We start from the raw sequence: 19,044 nt of genomic DNA, 5'->3' as shown, positions 1-19,044 counted from the left end.
AATATAGGCTGCCTCGAGGGGTTCTGAGGGTTTACTGCCGCCCGGCTGGGAGGCCGAGGGTGCTCGGAGCGGCCTGGGAAAGTGCCCCTAAGGGCCCTGGGCCCCTCCTGCGGTCGGCGGGGCCGTGGAAGTCCCTGGAGGGGAGCTGCTGGGGGGGGGGGGAGGGGGAGAGCCCTGGGGGAGAGGCTGGGGATGCACACCGGCTCGCAGGCAGGCCAGGCCCGTTCAGAGTAGGGTGCCCCGAGGGGCTCGGAGGCTTTGCTGACGCCCGGCCTCGGGTCCGAGGGGGCTCGGGGTGGCCGGGGACTGTCCCCCCCAAGGGCCCTGGACCCCTCTTGCTGTCGGCGGGGTCGTGGAAATCCCTGTGGGGGGGGGGGGGGCGTGGGACTGCCCACCCGCTCGCCTCCAGGCCATGGGAGGGCGGCATCCAGGGGCCGCGAGGACGACCGGGGCAGCGCATCCAGCAGACGCGGACCCGCTTGGCGCCGTGCCGAGGCAGGGTGGGATCCAGGAGCCGCGGAGCCTTCCTGCCGGCCAGCAGCTCGGCCGCGGGGGCGGGGGGGGGGGGGCGTGGGAGGGGCACAGAGCGCCCCGGGAGAGTAACCTATGAGGAGAGCCACGGTGGGGAGCTGCAGAACCTCCTCCGGCCCGGCTCGCCGGTCCGGCGGTGCCCTCTGACCCTGCGCAGAGAGGGCCCTGCATCGGGTGGGCCGGGTGGCTTTTCACCTCCCGCCGTCCGCGTCAGCATCCCGCCCGAACGGTAGCGTGGGGAGAAGAAAACGGGAGTTTTTTCTCTCTCAGCTGGAGAAAAGATGCCTACAGCACCTGGGATTCCCAGGCGGTCACCCATCCAAGTACTAGCCAGGCCCGGGACGGTTTACCTTCCGAGATCGGACGAGATCGGGGGCGTTCGGTCCGGTATGGCCGTAGGCAACCTCCTGCCTCCCTCCTCGCCCGCTCTCCCTGACCGACTCCCCGTCCTGCGTTCACAGCCCCGCGCTCGAAACGCATTCCCCTCCTCCACGATGCGGTCGCACTCCCAGGAACCCGAGGCCTGGTGCGGTGTGCTTCTCAGGCCACCCCGAAGCCCCTCGCCACATCCCGCGTTCCGGCTCCGGGGGCCGGCCCTGGACAGCAGGACGAGACGAAAGCTTCCCAGGGGCGGGGGAGCCCGCCTCCTTGAAAATTCCACGGGGAGCACTGCCCGAGGGCGGTGCGGTGAGTGGGATGGGCGGTGGGCCCGATCCTTCGCCCTCCCCACGCCTCCACCCCCGGCGGCATCGCGTTCTCCACTGGAAAGGGTCTGACTACCCCCAGGCCCACCTGGAGGAAAAAGGAGGGAAAAAGTCCAAGTCGCCCACCAGGTCAACCCGGGTAACAAGCTGAAAAAGTCAAAGTCCCACCAGAGACCAGGTCAACCCCGGTAACCAGCTGAAAAAAAGTTTAAGTCCCCCCGGCCACCAGGTCAACCCCGGTAACCAGCTGGAAAAAGTTTAAGTCCCCCCGGCCACCGGGTCAACCCCGGTAACCAGCTGAAAAAAGTTTAAGCAGCTGAAAAAAGTTTAAGTTCCCCACCAGGGTCAAACCCCGGTAACCAGCTGAAAAAAAGTTTAAGTTCCCCCGGCCACCAGGTCAACCCCGGTAACCAGCTGAAAAAAGTTTAAGTTCCCCCGGCCACCAGGTCAACCCCGGTAACCAGCTGAAAAAAACCCCGGTAACCAGCCCCCACCAGGTCAACCCCGGTAACCAAAAAAAAACCCCCTGTAACCCCGGTAACCAGCTGAAAAAAGTTTAAGTTCCCCCACCAGCCACCAGGTCAACCCCGGTTTAAGTTCCCCCGGCCACCAGGTCAACCCCGGTAACCCCATCCTCCAGATCATTAATAAAGATGTTGAACAAAACCGGCCCCAGGACCGACCCCTGGGGAACTCCGCTTGTGACCAGTTGCCAGCTAGACATGGAGCCATTGATTACTATTCATTGAGCCCTATGCTGTAGCTAGTTCTCTATCCACTTTATAGTCCATTCATCCAACCCATACTTCTTTAACTTGCTGATAAGAATACTGTGAGAGACAGTATCAAAAGCTTTGCTAAAGTCAAGGTATATCACATCCACCGCCTTCCCTACATCCACAGAGCCAGTCACCTCATCATAGAAAGCAATCAGGTTGGTCAGGCATGACTTTCCCTTGGTGAATCTGTGTTGACTGTTCCTGATCACCTTCCTCTCTTCCAAGTGCCTTAAAATGGATTCCTTAAGGACCTTCTCCATGATTTTTCCAGGCATTGAAGTGAGGCTGACCGGTCTGTAGTTCCCCGGATCCTCTTTCCTCCCTTTTTTGAAGATGGGCACTATATTTGCTTTTTTCCAGTCCTCAGGGACCTCCCCCTGTTGCCATGAGCTTTCAAAGATAATAGCCAATGGCTCTGAAATCACCTCAGCCAACTCCCTCAGCACCCTCGGGTGCATTGCATCCGGCCCCATGGACTTGTGTATGTCTAATCCTTCTAAATAGTCTTGGACCTGTTTCTTCAGCACTGCGGGATGTTCGCCTCCTTCCCATTCTGTGCCACCCAGTACAGTAGTCTGGGAGCTGATCTTGTCTGTGAAGACAGAGGCAAAAAAGGTATTGAGTACCTCAGCTTTCTCCACATCCTCTGTCACTAGGTCACCTCCCTCATTCTCTAAGGAGCCCACACTTTCCCTAATCTTCCTCTTGTTGGCAACATACCTGTAGAAACCCTTCTTGTTCCCCTTCACGTCCCTTGCTAGCTGCAACTCCAATTGCGCTTTGGCCTTCCTGATTTCATTTCTGCACGTTCGAGCAGTGTTTTTATAATCCTCCCTAGTCATCTGACCGAGCTTCCATTTCTTGTAAGCTTCTTTTTTGCGTTTAAGTTCGCCAAGGACATCTTTGTTAAGCCAAGCTGGACGCCTACCATATTTGCTGTTCTTTCTGCACATCGGGATGGTTTGCTCCTGTGCCCTCAATAAGGTCTCTTTAAAATACAGCCTGCTCTCTTGGGTTCCTTTCCCCCTCATATTAGCCTCCCATGGAATCCTGCCCATCAGTTCCCTGAGGGAGTCAAAGTCCGCTTTTCTGAAGTCCATGGTCCGTATCCTGCTGTTCTCCTTTCTTCCTTTTGTCATGACCCTGAACTCGACCATCTCATGGTCACTGCTTCCTAGGTTGCCACCCACTTCTACTTCCCCTACCAAATCTTCCCTGTTTGTCAGCAACAGGTCAAGAGAAGCACGCCCCCTAGTTGGTTGCTCCAGCACTTGCACCAGGAAATTGTCTGCGACACTCTCCAAAAACTTCCTGGATTGTTTGTGCTCTGCTGTATTGCTCTTCCAGCAGATGTCAGGGTGATTGAAGTCTCCCATGAGAATCAGGCCCTGTGAACTGGAAACTTTCCCTAGTTGAGTAAAGAAAGCCTCATCCACCTCGTCCTCCTGGTCTGGTGGTCTGTAACAGACACCCACCAGGACATCACTCTTATTGTTCTTGCTTCTAAGCTTAACCCAGAGACACTCAACTGACTTATCTCCAGCTTCATACTGGAGCTCAGAGCAGTCATAGTGCTCTCTTACATACAGTGCAACTCCTCCCCCTTTCGCCCCTGCCTGTCCTTCCTGAACAGTTTATACCCATCCATGACCGCGCTCCAATCATGAGAGTTATTCCACCAAGTCTCAGTTATTCCAATCATGTCGTAGTTTCTTGACTGTGCCAGGACTTCCAGTTCTTCCTGCTTGTTTCCCAGACTTCTTGCATTTGTGTACAGGCACTTGAGATAAGTAGCCGATTGGCCTACTTTCACAGTATGAATCGGGAGGCCTCCCCTCCTGCACCCTCCTCCTTCTGCTTCCTTGTGGTGTCCCTCTTCCCCACTAACCTTCGGGCTTAGGTCCCCATCCCCCGTCGAAACTAGTTTAAAGCCCTCCTCACTAGGTTAGCCAGCCTGTCTGCGAAGATTCTCTTCCCTGTCTTCGTTAGATGAATCCCGTCCCTTCCTAGTAATCCTTCTTCCTGGAACAGCATTCCATGATCGAAGAATCCAAAGCCCTCCCTTCGACACCACCTGCGTAACCACGCATTTACTTCCGCAATGCGACGGTCCCTACCTGGGCCTTTTCCCTGAACAGGGAGGATGGACGAGAACACCACTTGCGCTTCAAACTCCTTTATCTCTTTTCCCAGAGCCACATAGTCCGCAGTGATCCGCTCAAGATCATTCTTTGCAGTGTCATTGGTGCCCACATGGAGGAGCAGGAAGGGGTAGCGGTCTGAGGACTTGATAAGTTTTGGCAGTCTCTCCGTCACATCCCTAATCCTAGCTCCAGGCAAGCAGCACACTTCTCTAGATTCCCGGTCCGGACGGCAGATGGATGACTCCGTCCCCCTTAGGAGGGAGTCCCCGACCACCATCACCCTTCTCTTCCTTTTTGGAATGGTGGTCGTGGAACCCCCATCCCTAGGAGAATGCATCTCTTGCCTTCTGATCAAACGGGTCTCCTGATGATCCATTTCCTCTGAAGGGTCCTCCAAATCATTCTCTGCCGTAGTACTTGTGCAGAGAGGATGAAAACGATTCCTTACTTCTATCTGCATGGTTGGCACATGGGTTCTCTTTCTTCGGGAGGTCACATGCTGCCAATTTCCTTCCCCGTTCTTCATTTTCGCCTGCCGGGCGTTCTCTGAGTCTTCCTTACGCTCTGCCTGTGCCTGATGGAGAAAGACATTGTTTTCTGTAGTGCACCGCAGGGTTGACATTTGGGCCTCTAGTCCTTTAACCTTCTCTTCCAATAAGGAAACCAGCCTGCACTTGGTACAGATGAAGTCATCTCTATCCTGTGGGAGGAAGACAAACATAGCGCACCCAGTGCAGGTGACAACAACGGATCGCTCCATCTCCATATCTCTGCTCTGAGAGCCTCCTCAGGTGCTCAATTTCCTGCTCAGCAATGCCTGAAAGGCAAAAACCTGCAGTGGGCTCTCTCCGCAGGCGAACTCCCAGGCAAACTCCCTCCTTCTCCTTCTGTTAGCCGCCCCTCTGTTCGCTGCTCAGCAATGGAGCCTCTTTTAAGTAGGTTAGAGGCTGAAGGTTTAGGGTTTTTAGTTCGAGGAAGAAGGATCACATCATTAGCCTTTGCAGATGATGTAGCAATTTTAACTAGTTCTTATCAGGGGATGATTCATAGTTTTAAAATGTTAAATCAATTTTATAGAAATACTAGCTTATGGGTAAATGTCAGAAAGACAAAGGGATTTCGTATTTTACCAGTAAATGAAACTTATGTGGTAAATCCTGAAGAAAAATGGGGATTAGGAGAGGATTTTATTGATTATATACAGCCTGGGCAAACAGAGAGATATCTGGGAGCTAGAATTGATCCCTGGATTGGTGTTGATAATGCGCCCCCTAGTGAAAACATTGATTGATAAGATCAGCAAATCTGGGTGGAAGATGTGGGTTGAGCCTCACTTCCGAAATAAAGAATGCCCCTCTATTCGGCATTGGTGAGGCCGCATTTAGAATATTGTGTCCAGTTTTGGGCCCCCCACTACAAAAAGGATGTGGACAAGTTGGAGAGAGTGCAGCGGAGGGCAACCAAAATGATTAGGGGGCTGGAGCACAGGACTTATGAGGAGAGGCTGAGGGAACTGGGCTTGTTTAGTCTGCAAAAGAGAAGAGTGAGGGGGATTTGATAGCGGCCTTTAACTACCTGAAAGGGGGTTCCAGGGAGGATGGGGCTAGGCTGTTCTCGGTGGTGGCAGATGACCGAACAAGGAGCAACGGTCTCAAGTTGCAGGGCGGGAGGTCTAAGTTGGATATTAGGAAAAAGTTTTTTACTAGGAGGGTGGTGAAGCACTGGAATGGGTTACCTAGGGAGGTGGTGGAATCTCCATCCTTAGAGGTTTTTAAGCTGAGGCTTGACAAAGCCCTGGTTGGGATGATATAGCTGAGGTTAGTCCTGCTTTGAGCAGGGGGTTGGACTAGATGACCTCCTGAGGTCCCTTCCAACTCTAATATTCTATGATTCTATGATTCTATGATTAAATAAAATAAGGGATAAAGGATCTCCATTTTACTCCACTCCTAATAAAAATAGATTCCATCCTTTCTTCCTCTACCCAAATCTTAGTAAAACAATCAGCATACAAGTCCCTAATTTCTATAAACCTCTCCCCAATACTAAACCTTTTCAGTCCCTGTATAATATGTCCATGCCCCATTGAGTCAAAGGCTTTAGCTAAATCTACAAAAACTACTGCTATTTCATCTCCATTTCTTTTAGCCCCTTTAATTAATTTCTCTAAAATTGAAATATTTTCTTCACAACCTGGGACAGAAATAAATCCTCTTTGCCTAGGGCATATTTAAACAGCGTTAGACAATCTCTTACCTACATTTTTTTTGTAGAGAGTCTAATCCATGCGGATCCTATATCAGGGGCCTCCAGGAAGATATTTTGCTTAATTCCTGGGAATCCTGGACCTTTGCTATTAAAATAGTTCTCTTTTCTTTAAAGCATTCAGGGATTTGCTTATTTAAAAGCCAAAGGTTAAAAATCTTAGTTAAAATACGGATATCTATATTAAAAATGTCCCACAGATCGCTAATGGTGACCTTATCTGGACCTGAGGCACTAGTTCATCTAATCTCCTTTAAAGCTTCCCTAATTTCCTAAAGCTTCCCTAATTTCTTCTGTTCAATGAATAATTATTTGCTCTCTCTTCTACTGGCGTCCATCCTATAGTATTCCCTTGTCCAATCTTATCTAACATTTCTTGATAATGCAATTCAATTTTCTGTAAAGGAACACTATGTTTCACTTATCAGGCTCTCCCATGGTAATTCTAGCCAATCTTCTCCTATCCTTATGAAATAATATTTGATAACATTTAAATCTAGTCCTCTTCGTAGGGTCTCTCTTCTTCGAGATTGTCTGAAGCCTCCCCTCTTTTCTATTTCTCTAACTCTATTTTTCTTATCAACTCTAATACTTGGTTGCATCCCTCTTCCATTATCTTGAGAACTCCTCAATAATTTCATAGTTCTTCTAGCATTGTAGCATGTCATGTGTCACACAGTCCTGTTCATTCAGCAGGTTTGCCGTCTCATCCGGCAAACCATCGTGCAGCTCTGTAAGAGTCGGTTCGATTTTAATGTTTTCACTGTCTGAGGATTGAGGTGTCTTGTCCATCCGGATGCCACCAGGGCATTTTGGTATTGCTGTCTTGAGAGCTTGACAAACTGAATATCTGAGAGTGCTTTCACTGAGTAGTCTGGGATGTACACCTGAAGGAAAGATGCATTCAGCTGGTTGTTGCTACTCCCCAACGTTGGCGTCACCGCTTCAATGCGATCACCTCGGTTTAGAGTCTGAAGGTTCAAGCCACAAGGACGAGGTGCTGACTTGTTTTCAGCTGGAGAACCTGCTGCTAACAATTCTGTTCTGCTGACAACAAAGGTACAAGACAGGGACAAGGGAACTGGTGATGCTGTGAAGGCCATCACCCCATAGTAGGAAAAAGCACCTTCAGTCGCTGGGTAAAGGCCTGCCCCACATGTACCCAAACGGCGCAGCAGATGGCACAAATCTTGGTAAACGAGCTCTTTACCCGGTGGGGAGTCCCATGTGTTTTAAATTCTGACAATAGGCCTGCCTTTATATCATCAGTGCTAAAAAACCTTCTTAAGGTAATCGGTGTCCAGCAAATGTTTAAGAAGCTTGCACTTCAAACGCCTTTATCTCTTTTCCCAGAACCACATAGTCTGCAGTGATCCGCTCAAGATCATTCTTGGCAGTGTCATTGGTGCTGGTCCTAGATTTCTCCTTGCTCTCCCCCCCCTTTTCAAATAAATAAGGTGAGGTGGCCGAGTGGTTAAGGTTATCGACTACTAATCCATTGTGCTCTGCACATATGAGTTCAAATCCCATCCTCATCGAAGGTGTTTATTTTTCTCCAGTGTATTCCAAACCACCATTTTCATGCAGTGACAGTCAACTCACGTGGCTTCCAAATAAATACCCCCCAAAAAAACCTATATTTCTTTAGTTTGCTTCTGTGAAGGTCATAGGAGACAGTCTTAAAAGGCCTTCTAATGTCGAGGTTGTTGGAGGCCCAGTACAATTTGAGTTGCTTGACCACTGTCCTACAGGCTTAGCATAGCTTCAGTTGCTTGCTTGGTTATTCTGACCCCTGTAGCATGACACCTTCCAGTTGGCAGAGACTGAATAACCTTAGAGCTGTCTCAGTTTATGCACAGCACGGCACATAACAAGACAAAATACGATACTGTATGGCTTGCAGCTGCATATAGATAACGGTGATGGGAACAAGAAGTTATCCTTGAACATCTGGGGTACATTGTTTTATTGCCAAGGGGCATACTTTTACTGCACCCCTCCTATCACCAGATGTTGTTCTGATGACCCCAATTAGCATGGGAAGAATGGAATGTAGTTAAGGGTGGAAACGCAATATAGGTAATTAGCATATATGATAATGAGAGAATTAGGTGAAGGTTGTTTATGGAAGGATATAAGAAGTCACGACTTAGACAAAGGAGAGCTCTCCATCAACACCTGACTCTGCGGGAGGTGCTGCCGGTTGGACCAGAGGATCCACTGACTCCCTGGTGGGGCTCCTGAAGAAAGCCATTCCTGCATACAGCCTTCTGAGTAACTGCTTAGCTCTCCAGGCTAGTGAGTATGATGTATTGCAGTTAACATTAGGCTTTGTATTTCACTAGTATATTTATAGAAAACCTTGCACATTAAACCTTATTGATCTGCAAATTGGGTGTGCCGTGTCTCACTGGTATCCACACTGATCACACAGTGTCCAGAATTAACAGAGATACAGCCCATGTGCTGCTTCCCCCTTTCACAACACTTGTTAACATGTCAAAGAAGCATGTTAGTTTGTTCGACATGATTTTTTCTTGAGTAATCCATGTTGATTGTTACTTATCACCTTATTATCATCTAGATCCTTACAAACCTACAGAAGCACCAGTGTGGACATAAAACAAGGTTACTTACCAGTAACTGTTGTTCTTCGAGATGTGTTGCTCATATCCATTCCATCATAGGTGAGTGCGCACCCCGTGCACGAGCCTCCGGAAGCTTTTCTGCCCCTAGCAACCCCCTGCGGGTCGGCTCCTGCGCCCCCTGGAGTGCCGCGCTCATGTCGCGGTATATAGGGAGCCTGCCGACCCCGTGGCCACCAGTCCCTTCTTTCTGCCGACTCCGACAGTGGGGACGGAGGGTGGGTTTGGAATGGATATGAGCAACACATCTCGAAGAACAACAGTTACTGGTAAGTAACCTTGTTTTCTCTCTTCGAGTGTTTGCTCATATGCATTCCATCATAGGTGATTATGTAGCCATACCATGGAGGCGGGTAGGAGTCACTGTTGAGTAGCCCGTCTTAGGACGGCTCTTCCTACGGCCGCGTCTTCTCTTGCCTGTTGTACAATGGCGTAATGGGAAGAGAAGGTATGGACAGATGACCAGGTTGCTGCCCTGCAAATGTCCGTCAGGGGCACCCGTTCCAGGAAGGCCGCTGACGAGGCCTGGGCTCTGGTCGAGTGTGCCGTCACTGTACTGGGAAGCGGCACCTTCGCCTGCTCGTAACAGGTGCGGATACATGCGGTGATCCATGTAGAGATGCGTTGAGAAGATACAGGTAAGCCCTTCATTCTCTCCGCAACCGCGACGAACAGTTGGGTTGTCTTTCTGAAAGGCCTTGTCCGATCAATGTAAAAGGCCAGGGCTCTCCTGACATCTAAGGAGTGCCATCTCTGCTCTGCCTCCGATCCGTGCGGTTTGGGAAAGAACACGGGGAGGAAAATGTCTTGGTTACAGTGGAACTGGGACACCACCTTGGGTAAGAAGGCTGGGTGGGGTCTCAGTCGCACTTTGTCTTTGTAGAAGACAGTATAAGGGGGCTCCGAGGTCAAGGCTCTCAACTCGGAGACCCGTCTGGCCGAAGTAATGGCTACTAGGAAGGCCACCTTCCAGGACAGGACTAGCAAAGGACATGAAGCCATGGGTTCAAATGGGTGTCCTGTTAGCATGGAGAGAACCAAGTTCAAGTCCCAGAGAGGTGCCGGGTCGCGAACCTGCGGGTATAATCTCTCTATCCCCTTCAGGAACCTACAGGACATAGGATGAGAGAAGATAGATCTCCCTTCCATCGGCCGGTGGAAGGCCGAGATGGCCGCCAGGTGTACCCTCAGGGAAGCCAGTGCGAGGCCCTGCATCTTTAGGTGAAGGAGGTATTCTAGGATTGCCTGTATGGGCGATGAACTAGGTAAGATCCCCCGGGACTCTGCCCAAAAGGTAAAGCGCTTCCACTTAGCCTTATACAGCACCTGAGTGGAAGGTTTCCTACTCCCTAAGAGGACCTGCTGTACTTGTGCTGAGCAGGCTCTCTCCCCGTCAGTTAACCACAGAGCCTCCATGCCGTCAAGTGGAGGGAATCCAGGTCCGGGTGAAGAAGGCGGCCCCGGTCCTGGGAGAGGAGGTCGTAGCGGCTCGGAAGCGGTATCGGTTCGGCAATGGACATGTCCAGCAGCATAGTGAACCAGTGCTGCCGGGGCCAGGCTGGTGCAATGAGAATAACGTTCGCCTTGTCCCTCTTGATTTTCAGGAGCACTCTGGGGAGTAATGGGACGGGGGGAAACGTGTACATCACGGGCCCCGTCCAGTGGATTAGAAAGGCATCCGAGAGGGAGCCCTGCTCTCGTCCCCGGAGTGAGCAGAACCTCTGGCACTTCTTGTTCCACGCAGAGGCGAACAGGTCCAGATGGGGAGTGCCCCACTTGTGGAAGAGAAAAGACACCACCTCCTTGTGGAGTGACCAGTCGTGGCGGGGTAAGAATGACCTGCTGAGGCGGTCCGCCTCGTCGTTCCTGACCCCGGGGAGGTGAGAGGCAGAGAGGTGAAAATCGTGCCTCACCGCAAGGTCCCATAACTGAATGGCTTCCTGGCACAGAGTGGAGGAGCGTGCCCCCCTTGCCTGTTTATGTAAAACATGGCCGCTGTATTGTCCGTGAGGACATGTACTGCTCTGCCCGTTAGAAACCTGAGAAAGACCTTGCAGGCGAGACGAACTGCACGTAGCTCCCTGACATTGATGTGAAGCTGAAGTTCTTGTGGCGACCATAGACCTTGTGTGCTGAGGTCGCTGCTCATGTGGGCTCCCCAACCCACATCGGAAGCGTCCGTTATCAGCGTCACTGATGGGGTTAAGTCTGTAAAGGGACCCCCCGAAGAACCTCGCTCGGGTCTGTCCACCAGTTGAGGGATGTTAGGACCTGGGGTGGGATGGTGACCACCCTGGAAAGCGAATGTCTGGATGGGGTGTACACCGAGGTTAGCCAACCCTGAAGAGGCCTGAGTTTGAGGCGAGCTAGTCTCACCACATATGTGCATGCCGCCATGTGACCCAACAGCTGAAGGCAGCGCCTGGCTGTCGTCGTGGGAATTCTGAATAGTTCCTGAATGATGGCGGTCATGGTCTGGAATCTGGCCAGGGGGAGGAAAGCCCTGGCTTGGACTGCATCCAGGGTGGCCCCTATGAAGTCTATCCGCTGTACTGGGGTAAGTGTGGACTTCTGCTCGTTGATGAGCAGGCCCAGCCTGGTACAGGTTGTGCAGGTCAGGGCTAGACTGTTCCGTACGTGAACCCTGGATCTTCCCCGTATTAACCAATCGTCGAGATAGGGGAAGATCTGGACGCCTCTGCGGCGGAGGTGGGCAGCTACCACCGCCATGCACTTCGTGAAGACCCTGGGTGAGGAGGAGAGGCCAAACGGTAGGGCCGAAAATTGGTAGTGGACACCTGCTACCATAAAGCGAAGAAAGCGTCTGTGCCCAGGGAGGATAGAAATATGGAAGTAAGCATCCTGTAAATCGAGGGCAGCATACCAATCCCCTGGATCTAGAGCGGGAATGATGGAGGCTAGGGAGAGCATCCGGAACTTGAGGCGTCTGATAAATCTGTTCAGACGACGAAGGTCCAGAATAGGTCTGAGGCCTCCCTTTGCCTTGGGGATAAGGAAATAACGGGAATAGAACCCCCTGCCCCTCTCCGAAGGAGGAACTTCCTCTACCGCCCCAAGGCGGAGAAGAGAGTGAACCTCCTGGACGAGGAGTAGCTCGTGAGATGGGTCCCTGAAGAGGGACGGGGTAGGGGGAGAGTCCGGTGGGAATGCCGAGAGTTGGAGAGCATAGCCTCGTGTCACTACGCTGAGCACCCAGCGGTCCGAGGTTATTCCCTGCCACTCTCGGAGGAAGGGATGCAGTCTGTTCATAAAGGGGAGAGTGGAAGCCGGTGGGATGGCGATGGTAAAGGAGCTGCCCTCGAGCGTCCCATCAAAAGGACCGCTTGTTGTTCTTCTGCTGCTGGCCTTGCTGGGAACCCCCTGCAGGGCCTTGGCGGTCGCGGCGGTTCGACTGCCTAAAGGGGGCACGGCCTCGCCTAGATGGTGTGGGTCGAGGAGGTAATCTAAAGGCAGGCTGTTGTCGCTGCTGCTGCCGTTGGGGTCGTGGTCTGCCCTGACGCCTTGTGGCCTGTGGCACGTAGAGGCCTAAGGATTTAAGGGTGGCCCGAGAATCCTTGAGGGCGTGCAGTTTGCTGTCCGTCCTGTCTGAGAACAGGCCCACGCCGTCAAAGGGCAGGTCCTGGATGGCCTGTTGCACCTCCAAGGACAGGCCAGAGGACTGCAGCCACGCCGACCGGCGCATCACTATGCCCGATGCCATGGCCCTTCCCGCCGCGTCTGAGGCGTCGCTCGAGGACTGCAGGGCCGCTCCCGCGACCGTCGCTCCCTCCTGTAGGATCGTGTTGAAATCCTCCGCCATGTCTGATGGTAAGGCGGGGAGGAACCGTTGGAGGGAGGCCCACAGGTTAAGATTATACCTGCCTAGGAGGGCTTGGTGGTTCGCGATGCGAAGCTGTAGTGCCGCGGTAGAATAAATTTTCCTGCCGAATAAGTCCAGTTTTTTGTTTTCTTTATCTTTCGGTGTACTGGACTGGGCCCCGTCTATCCCGCTGGTTGACAGCGTCTACAACCAACGACCCAGGGGGGGGTGGTTGTATAAGTATTCGAACCCCTGGGAGGGAACATAATATTTACGCTCCGCGGTCTTGGAGGTGGCAGCCACTGACGCTGGGGTCTCCCACAGGGGCTTAACCACCTTCAATACCCTGTCATGAACAGGGAGCGCAACGCGGGAGGGGCCTGCTGAGCTGGAGGTCCCGAAAAGGGGGTCCTCCTCCTCCGAAAGCTCCTTGAGGTCTAACTGCAAGTTGTCAGCTAGCCTCCTGAGCAGCTCCTGATGCATTTTGTAGTCAGGAAGAGGTGTTCTCTGATCCCTCGAGGTGGTGTCCGGGGGAGAGGAGGAGGAGGACTGGCGAATGGGACCCGTAGAAGGACCTTCCATCGGATCGGACCCCTCGTCCGAGGAGTCCGGTCTGTCCTGACTAGGAGGTGGGGGCGGGGGCTGGACGGCCACCGATGGAACTGACGCCGTGCCCTGGGTCGGTTGTTGTGGCCATGGCCCCCAATAGGGCCATTGCCAGGGCCCCTGCATCCATGCCGGCACCGGTCCCGGTGCCGTGGACGTTGCCGGCCCGGAAGGTGCTGGGGTGCGTGACTTCGGGCGCTTTCCCTTTCCCTTGTCACGATCCGGCAGCGATGTACTCCTGGAGGAGCGGGAGCTGCTGCGGCGGTGTCTGCGATGCCGGCGAGGAGGGGAACGGCTGGAGCTGTAAGACCGTCCCCTGGATCTCCTGGCTCTATGGTGATCAGGCGGTGGGGACCTGGAGCGATCTTTCCCCTGGCTATCTCTTCTCCGGTGCCCCGGCGAGACCCTGGGTGCCAGGCGGTGGTATGGCTCCGGGGCATGGCTGTCCTGGGAACGGTCGCGGGCCCGGACCGGAGATCGTGATCGGCGCCGAGAGCCAGAACGCCGAGAGCCAGAGCGGTGCCGAGAGCCAGAGCGGTGCCGTGTAGCCCGGTGCCGCGAGCCAGAGCGGTGTTGTATAGCTCGGTGCCGCGAGCCCGATCGGTGCCAAGAGCTGGGTCGGTGCCGATCGTCGAGTGAGGGCGTTCGGTGCCTGGAGCCCGATCGGTGCCGAGAGCTGGGTCGGTGCCGATCGTCGGGTGAGGGCGTTCGGTGCCGGGAGCTGCGCACCGGGGAGCGAGATCGGCGCCGGCGCGGTTGTTCCGAACTCCTCGGCTCCGCCGGCGAGTCGGAGCGCTGCCGAGAGCCAGGTGACCGGTGCCGAGAGGTACGCACCGAGGTGCGGGGATGTTCAGTCTCTCTCGGTGCCGGTTGGCTGTCCCGATGGAGGTGGGACTCCGAGGCAGCCGATGGAGAGTGGCTGCCCTCGGAACCTCTAGACCGCTCCCGTTGCTGCGGTACCGAGGTGCTCAACGACCTAAGGTCGGAGCGAGGAGGGGGAGACTCCACTTCCCCCGTCCTCGACCGTCTGGGGGGAGACGATGTTTCCTGTCTCCGCTGCCCACCGGGGTAACCCAGCGCGGATCTACCCCGAGACGCCAACCCCGACTCCCTCGGCCGAGGGGGGGATGGAGGCGTCGGCATGGCCATGAGAGCCCGTGCTGCTACAAACGCCTCCGGCGTCGACGGCCCTTGCAGGAGAGGTCCCCCATCCCCCGGGGTCGGGGGAGGCTCCCTGCGTGGTGACGCCTGTGTCGGCTTTTGTTGTACCCCCTGCTGTCCCGGTAGCAGGGGGGAGTCCATAGACGCAGGCTCCAGCCGCTTCTTCTTCTTCGGCACCTTGTGCGCCGGTGCCGCTGCCGGTGCCGGAGGCGCACTATACACCGATGAGACGCTCGGTGCCGATGGAGATCCCGAGGGCTCGGAGACCGGACGAAGCGCCGACTCCATCAGGATCGTCCGAAGGCGGGCATCTCGCTCCTTCTGCGTCCTAGGTTTGAAGGACTTGCAGATACGACACTTGTCTTTCCTGTGGAGCTCGCCCAGGCAGCGAAGACAGCGGTCGTGCGGGTCGCTGATGGGGAAAGCCTTCGAGCATTCCACGCAGGCTTTAAACCCCGAAGTGCCCGGCATGGCGCCGGGAGCCCGTAAGGGCTAACTAAGTAACAAACTACTAAAACTACTACTTTTTTTTTTTTTTTTTTTTTTTAACTATACGGGTTAAAACTATGAACTTTAACAACTAACTACAACTATAAAACTATAAACTAGAACAGGTTTAAGGAGATTGCTACTTGCGATAAAGCAAGGGGCAGCGTTCCAAAAGACCGTCACGGGCGGAAAGAAGGAACTGGTGGCTACGGGGTCGGCAGGCTCCCTATATACCGCGACATGAGCGCGGCACTCCAGGGGGCGCAGGAGCCGACCTGCAGGGGGTTGCTAGGGGCAGAAAAGCTTCCGGAGGCTCGTGCACGGGGCACGCACTCACCTATGATGGAATGCATATGAACAAACACTCGAAGAGAGAACTACAGCCGCTCATTGAGGGTGGTTTATTTGTGTGGACGGAAGAGCTCTCTCCCATCAACATACAGCCGTAGACAAGTTAGATGTCTTCAGTTCAACAGGGTCTGATGAAATACACCCTAGAATACTTAAGGTATTGGTTGGTGAGATCACTGAGCCATTAGCAATTATCTCTGGTAACTTATGGAGGAAGGGAGAGATCCCAGAGGACTGGAAAAGGGAAAATGTAGAACCTAGCTATAAAAAGGGGCATGAGACAACCCAGGAAAATATAGACCAGTCAGCTTAATTTTGGTATCGGAAAAAATAATGGAGCAAATAATCAGTTTGTAAGCACCAGCAGATAATAAGCTGATAAGTAACAATCAACATGGATGTGGTAAGAAAATATCATGTCAAAACATGTTAACAAGGTTGTGAAGAGGTGGAAGTAGTGCATGTGATAGATCTCAACTTTAGTAGGGCTTTTAATACTGTCTCACACGACCTTCACATAAAAAAGCTATGGAAATACAGGGCTTTTTTCTTAATAAGTGATGTGGGTTGGCCTGTCACTGCACCAAAGGGGGATGCAGTTGCTTGGAATTGATGGCAGAAGAATAAATGCAGCAGATTAGCCTGGCATTGAACCCACACATGCACAGCACAAAGACTTATTAGTACACTGCTTTAACTTCCCAGCTACCTCATTTCAGTGAGGTCAATGGTGAACATTGTGTCACTTTTTGCTGTGTTTTTTTCACACCCCTGACCAGCAAAAGTTTACCTACATAAGTGATGCTGTACACAAAGCCTCAGTCTTTTATGATATCACAGAGAAAGTTTTATAAAAGCTAAACCTTACCCTACTCTGCCAGCCATTGAACTTTGAGAAATGTTACAGGCAGCAAAGACCTTGGAAATAATTAAATAACAGCAAACCCATCAACAAGGTGTCCAGATAGTTACAACAATTGTCCACTCATCTGGTGCCATACCAGTTCCCCACTTTTATTCTTGTCCCATCTGTCCCCATCAAACATCCCCCCCTTTCAGATCAGTGATAGCACTGCACTCATTGCTTTTTTCACACATAGGACAGCTCAACACTTAAGCCATGCCCCAGTGCGTCTGCAAAACTATAGCATTTCAGTGGTGACTCTACCTACATTGATGGGAGGGTTTCTCCTGTCAGTTTAGGTACTCCATCTCCACAGGCGATGATGATGATGGGAGAAGCCCTCCTGTGGACATAGCTCTATCTACACTAGGGGTTCGGTCAGTATAACTGCATTCCTTGGAGGAAGAGAAATATTTTTTCACCCCTGAGAAAAGTAGTTATACTAAATATATATATTTATATTCTGTCCAAGGTCTGTGTCCTGGGGGGGCAGGGCGAGATACCAGCAGGGCGATCTCCCACCTCCGTTCAGCTAGTGGCCTGTGCTATACTGGAGCCTGCTAAACTGGAGCCTCCACAGTTATTTATTGACAAATAAAATTTGCAGAATTTACAACTATGGTGGGCAGAATTTCCAATTTTGGGGGCACAGAATTCCCTCAGCAGATCTAGGGGAAGCAACTCACCAGGGTTAGCAGCCCCATGCCAGGCACACCAGGTTTAGGCTAGCAGGCTCAGCCTATCAGGATCCAGGTGTGGAGGTGTCACTGTGACTCACTGGGTCGCAGCTTAAGATAACAGATGCAGGACTAACCACTGAGAAATGGGGCAGCACCACCCCAGAGTGCTGGTTATTCTCCCATAAGGTATACCAAACCAGCCACAAAAGTAAACTTCTGTCTCAGCACACCCATTAACCAGAAGTCAGAAGAACAGACTCTTTAGATATCTCAGCCATTGTTTCATCACGCAGATACCAGCCTTTATGAGTGGTCATTTAAAACCAATTTAATCAAACAAAAAGTTTTTCTGATCCCCAGAAGTCAGCCACACAGCCAGCCCCATGTATAACTCAGAGTGCAGCTTCCCATCTGCAGTTGGAAATGCTGCACATCTGCAGAGATGGTGTAACATAGCCCAGCCCAGCATGGCCCTTCTGTGGGCTTTGTCTCAGACACAGCTCTGGTTGTAGAAGTGTTCATGCCATGAATGGCTTCACGGTTCTTTGGCAATGCAGGGGTGATTCCAGCCCTAGCTCTGATACAGGGAGGACAGGAGTGAGTTTCACATGCCTATTTTTGAGGATTTAATCTGGGGGCACCTTCTCCAGGGGAGGGATCCTGGAAGCTCAGAGTCAGGGCTGGAACAGGCCCTGAATTAGGGGCTGTCTATATGGTTTCCAGCACTCTGATGTCTCAGACAATCTCTCTCTGATAAAGCTTCAGGTCTGTGTCCTCAGGGACGCTCCCACACTGCTTCAGCTCCTTTCACACTCTATATAGAGAGGAGCACAAGCAGCAGCCAACTTTAGGGTGGCGCTAGGAGCCACCAGGTGACAGGTAAGTGGCAGAGACTTTGTCTCAGACATCCAGGACCCAGCACAAGGTATATGCAAGGTAGCTCTAGGAAAGCTGGGGAGTGGAGTTTTGTTGGGATTGAGAGTGTTTTAGGAGTTTGAACAGATATAGTGCCCTGCAAGAAAGTGTGGTTAAAACACCAACCTCGCTGTGAGCACGATTTGAACCTGTGAGGGGGGAACCCCATTGGATTTCAAGTCCAACACCTTAACCACTCAGCCATCACAGCTGTGACAAACACAAAACATCAACACCAGAGAAACTGGTCAATAAGCACAATGCCCAGCCTCAAAATCATCCAAATTCAGAATCATCAGAATTCAAACCTGGCTCCCAAAGCACTAGGTGAATTTGCAGTTTTTTCTCTTTTCTTAGCCATGTGCACTAGCACAGAGAGCACTTTTCAAAGTCTCCCCTCCCACAGCTGAGAAAGGGAAAGACTTCTCAGGTTCTAGCTTGATTTGAATGAGGATATCTGGACCATAGGGACATGCACTGCCCTTTGCTGCAGAAACCAGTGATGGATGGAAGCAGGCGAAGAAAAATATTTCCTGGAGACAATAAATACTCCCCTGGCATAGCAGCAGCATTGTGCAGCTGGAAATGTCTCACAAGAGGAACTAAAGCATTTCTGGTTCAGCAGCACAGTCTGACATACAACGTGAGAGGTCTGTGTTTGTTTTCAGAGAAAAAATCCTTAGGTTTTTTCAGCAGAAAGTTTTCATCTTTTTGCGTTCTCTGAGGTGTGGCTTTGTTCGCAATGCATCACGTGAGATGTCATATGGTCAAGAAGCCTGGTCAATGGAGGAGTTGTGGGGGTTTGGGAAGGGGCATTAACACAGGATCTGGGGTTCCCATTCCTGGAGCGTAGGGTTCTTAGTGGGGCTCAGAGATCATGGACCCTAAGACCCTGCCACCTTTGCCTCATGCTTCATTTCCTTCCCCATACTGTCCTCTGATGTCTACTCCTGCCCATGTGCCCAGGGTTGCTTCTGCACTGGTTGGTACCAGTACTGTTATTTCTGCTACTACCCTGTGGAGAACACCAAAACTTGGTGGAAAGCCGAG

The 19,044-nt window shown here is 52.2% G+C and overlaps 3 non-coding genes across 3 annotated transcripts; 1 reads left to right on the top strand and 2 right to left on the bottom strand.

Annotated features, from left to right (window-relative positions):
* Positions 1 to 813: 813 nt before the first annotated feature.
* On the bottom strand, positions 814 to 932 carry LOC137151542 (5S ribosomal RNA). The gene has a single exon (XR_010919294.1). It is a non-coding gene; the product is annotated as a 5S ribosomal RNA (ribosomal RNA).
* Positions 933 to 7,879: 6,947 nt separating this feature from the next.
* Positions 7,880 to 7,961, top strand: TRNAS-ACU (transfer RNA serine (anticodon ACU)). Its single transcript has one exon. It is a non-coding gene; the product is annotated as a tRNA-Ser (tRNA).
* A 10,161-nt stretch (positions 7,962 to 18,122) lies between these two features.
* Positions 18,123 to 18,205, bottom strand: TRNAS-UGA (transfer RNA serine (anticodon UGA)). Its single transcript has one exon. It is a non-coding gene; the product is annotated as a tRNA-Ser (tRNA).
* Positions 18,206 to 19,044: the final 839 nt, after the last annotated feature.

Source organism: Emydura macquarii, unplaced genomic scaffold (genome assembly GCF_026122565.2).
Source record: "Emydura macquarii macquarii isolate MOO-44397 ecotype Brisbane River unplaced genomic scaffold, CSIRO-AGI_Emac_v2 contig_1107, whole genome shotgun sequence".
NCBI classification, from domain to species: Eukaryota; Metazoa; Chordata; order Testudines; family Chelidae; genus Emydura; species Emydura macquarii.
Note: the sequence above shows the minus strand (reverse complement) of the source record. Positions and strands in the feature narration are given on the sequence as shown.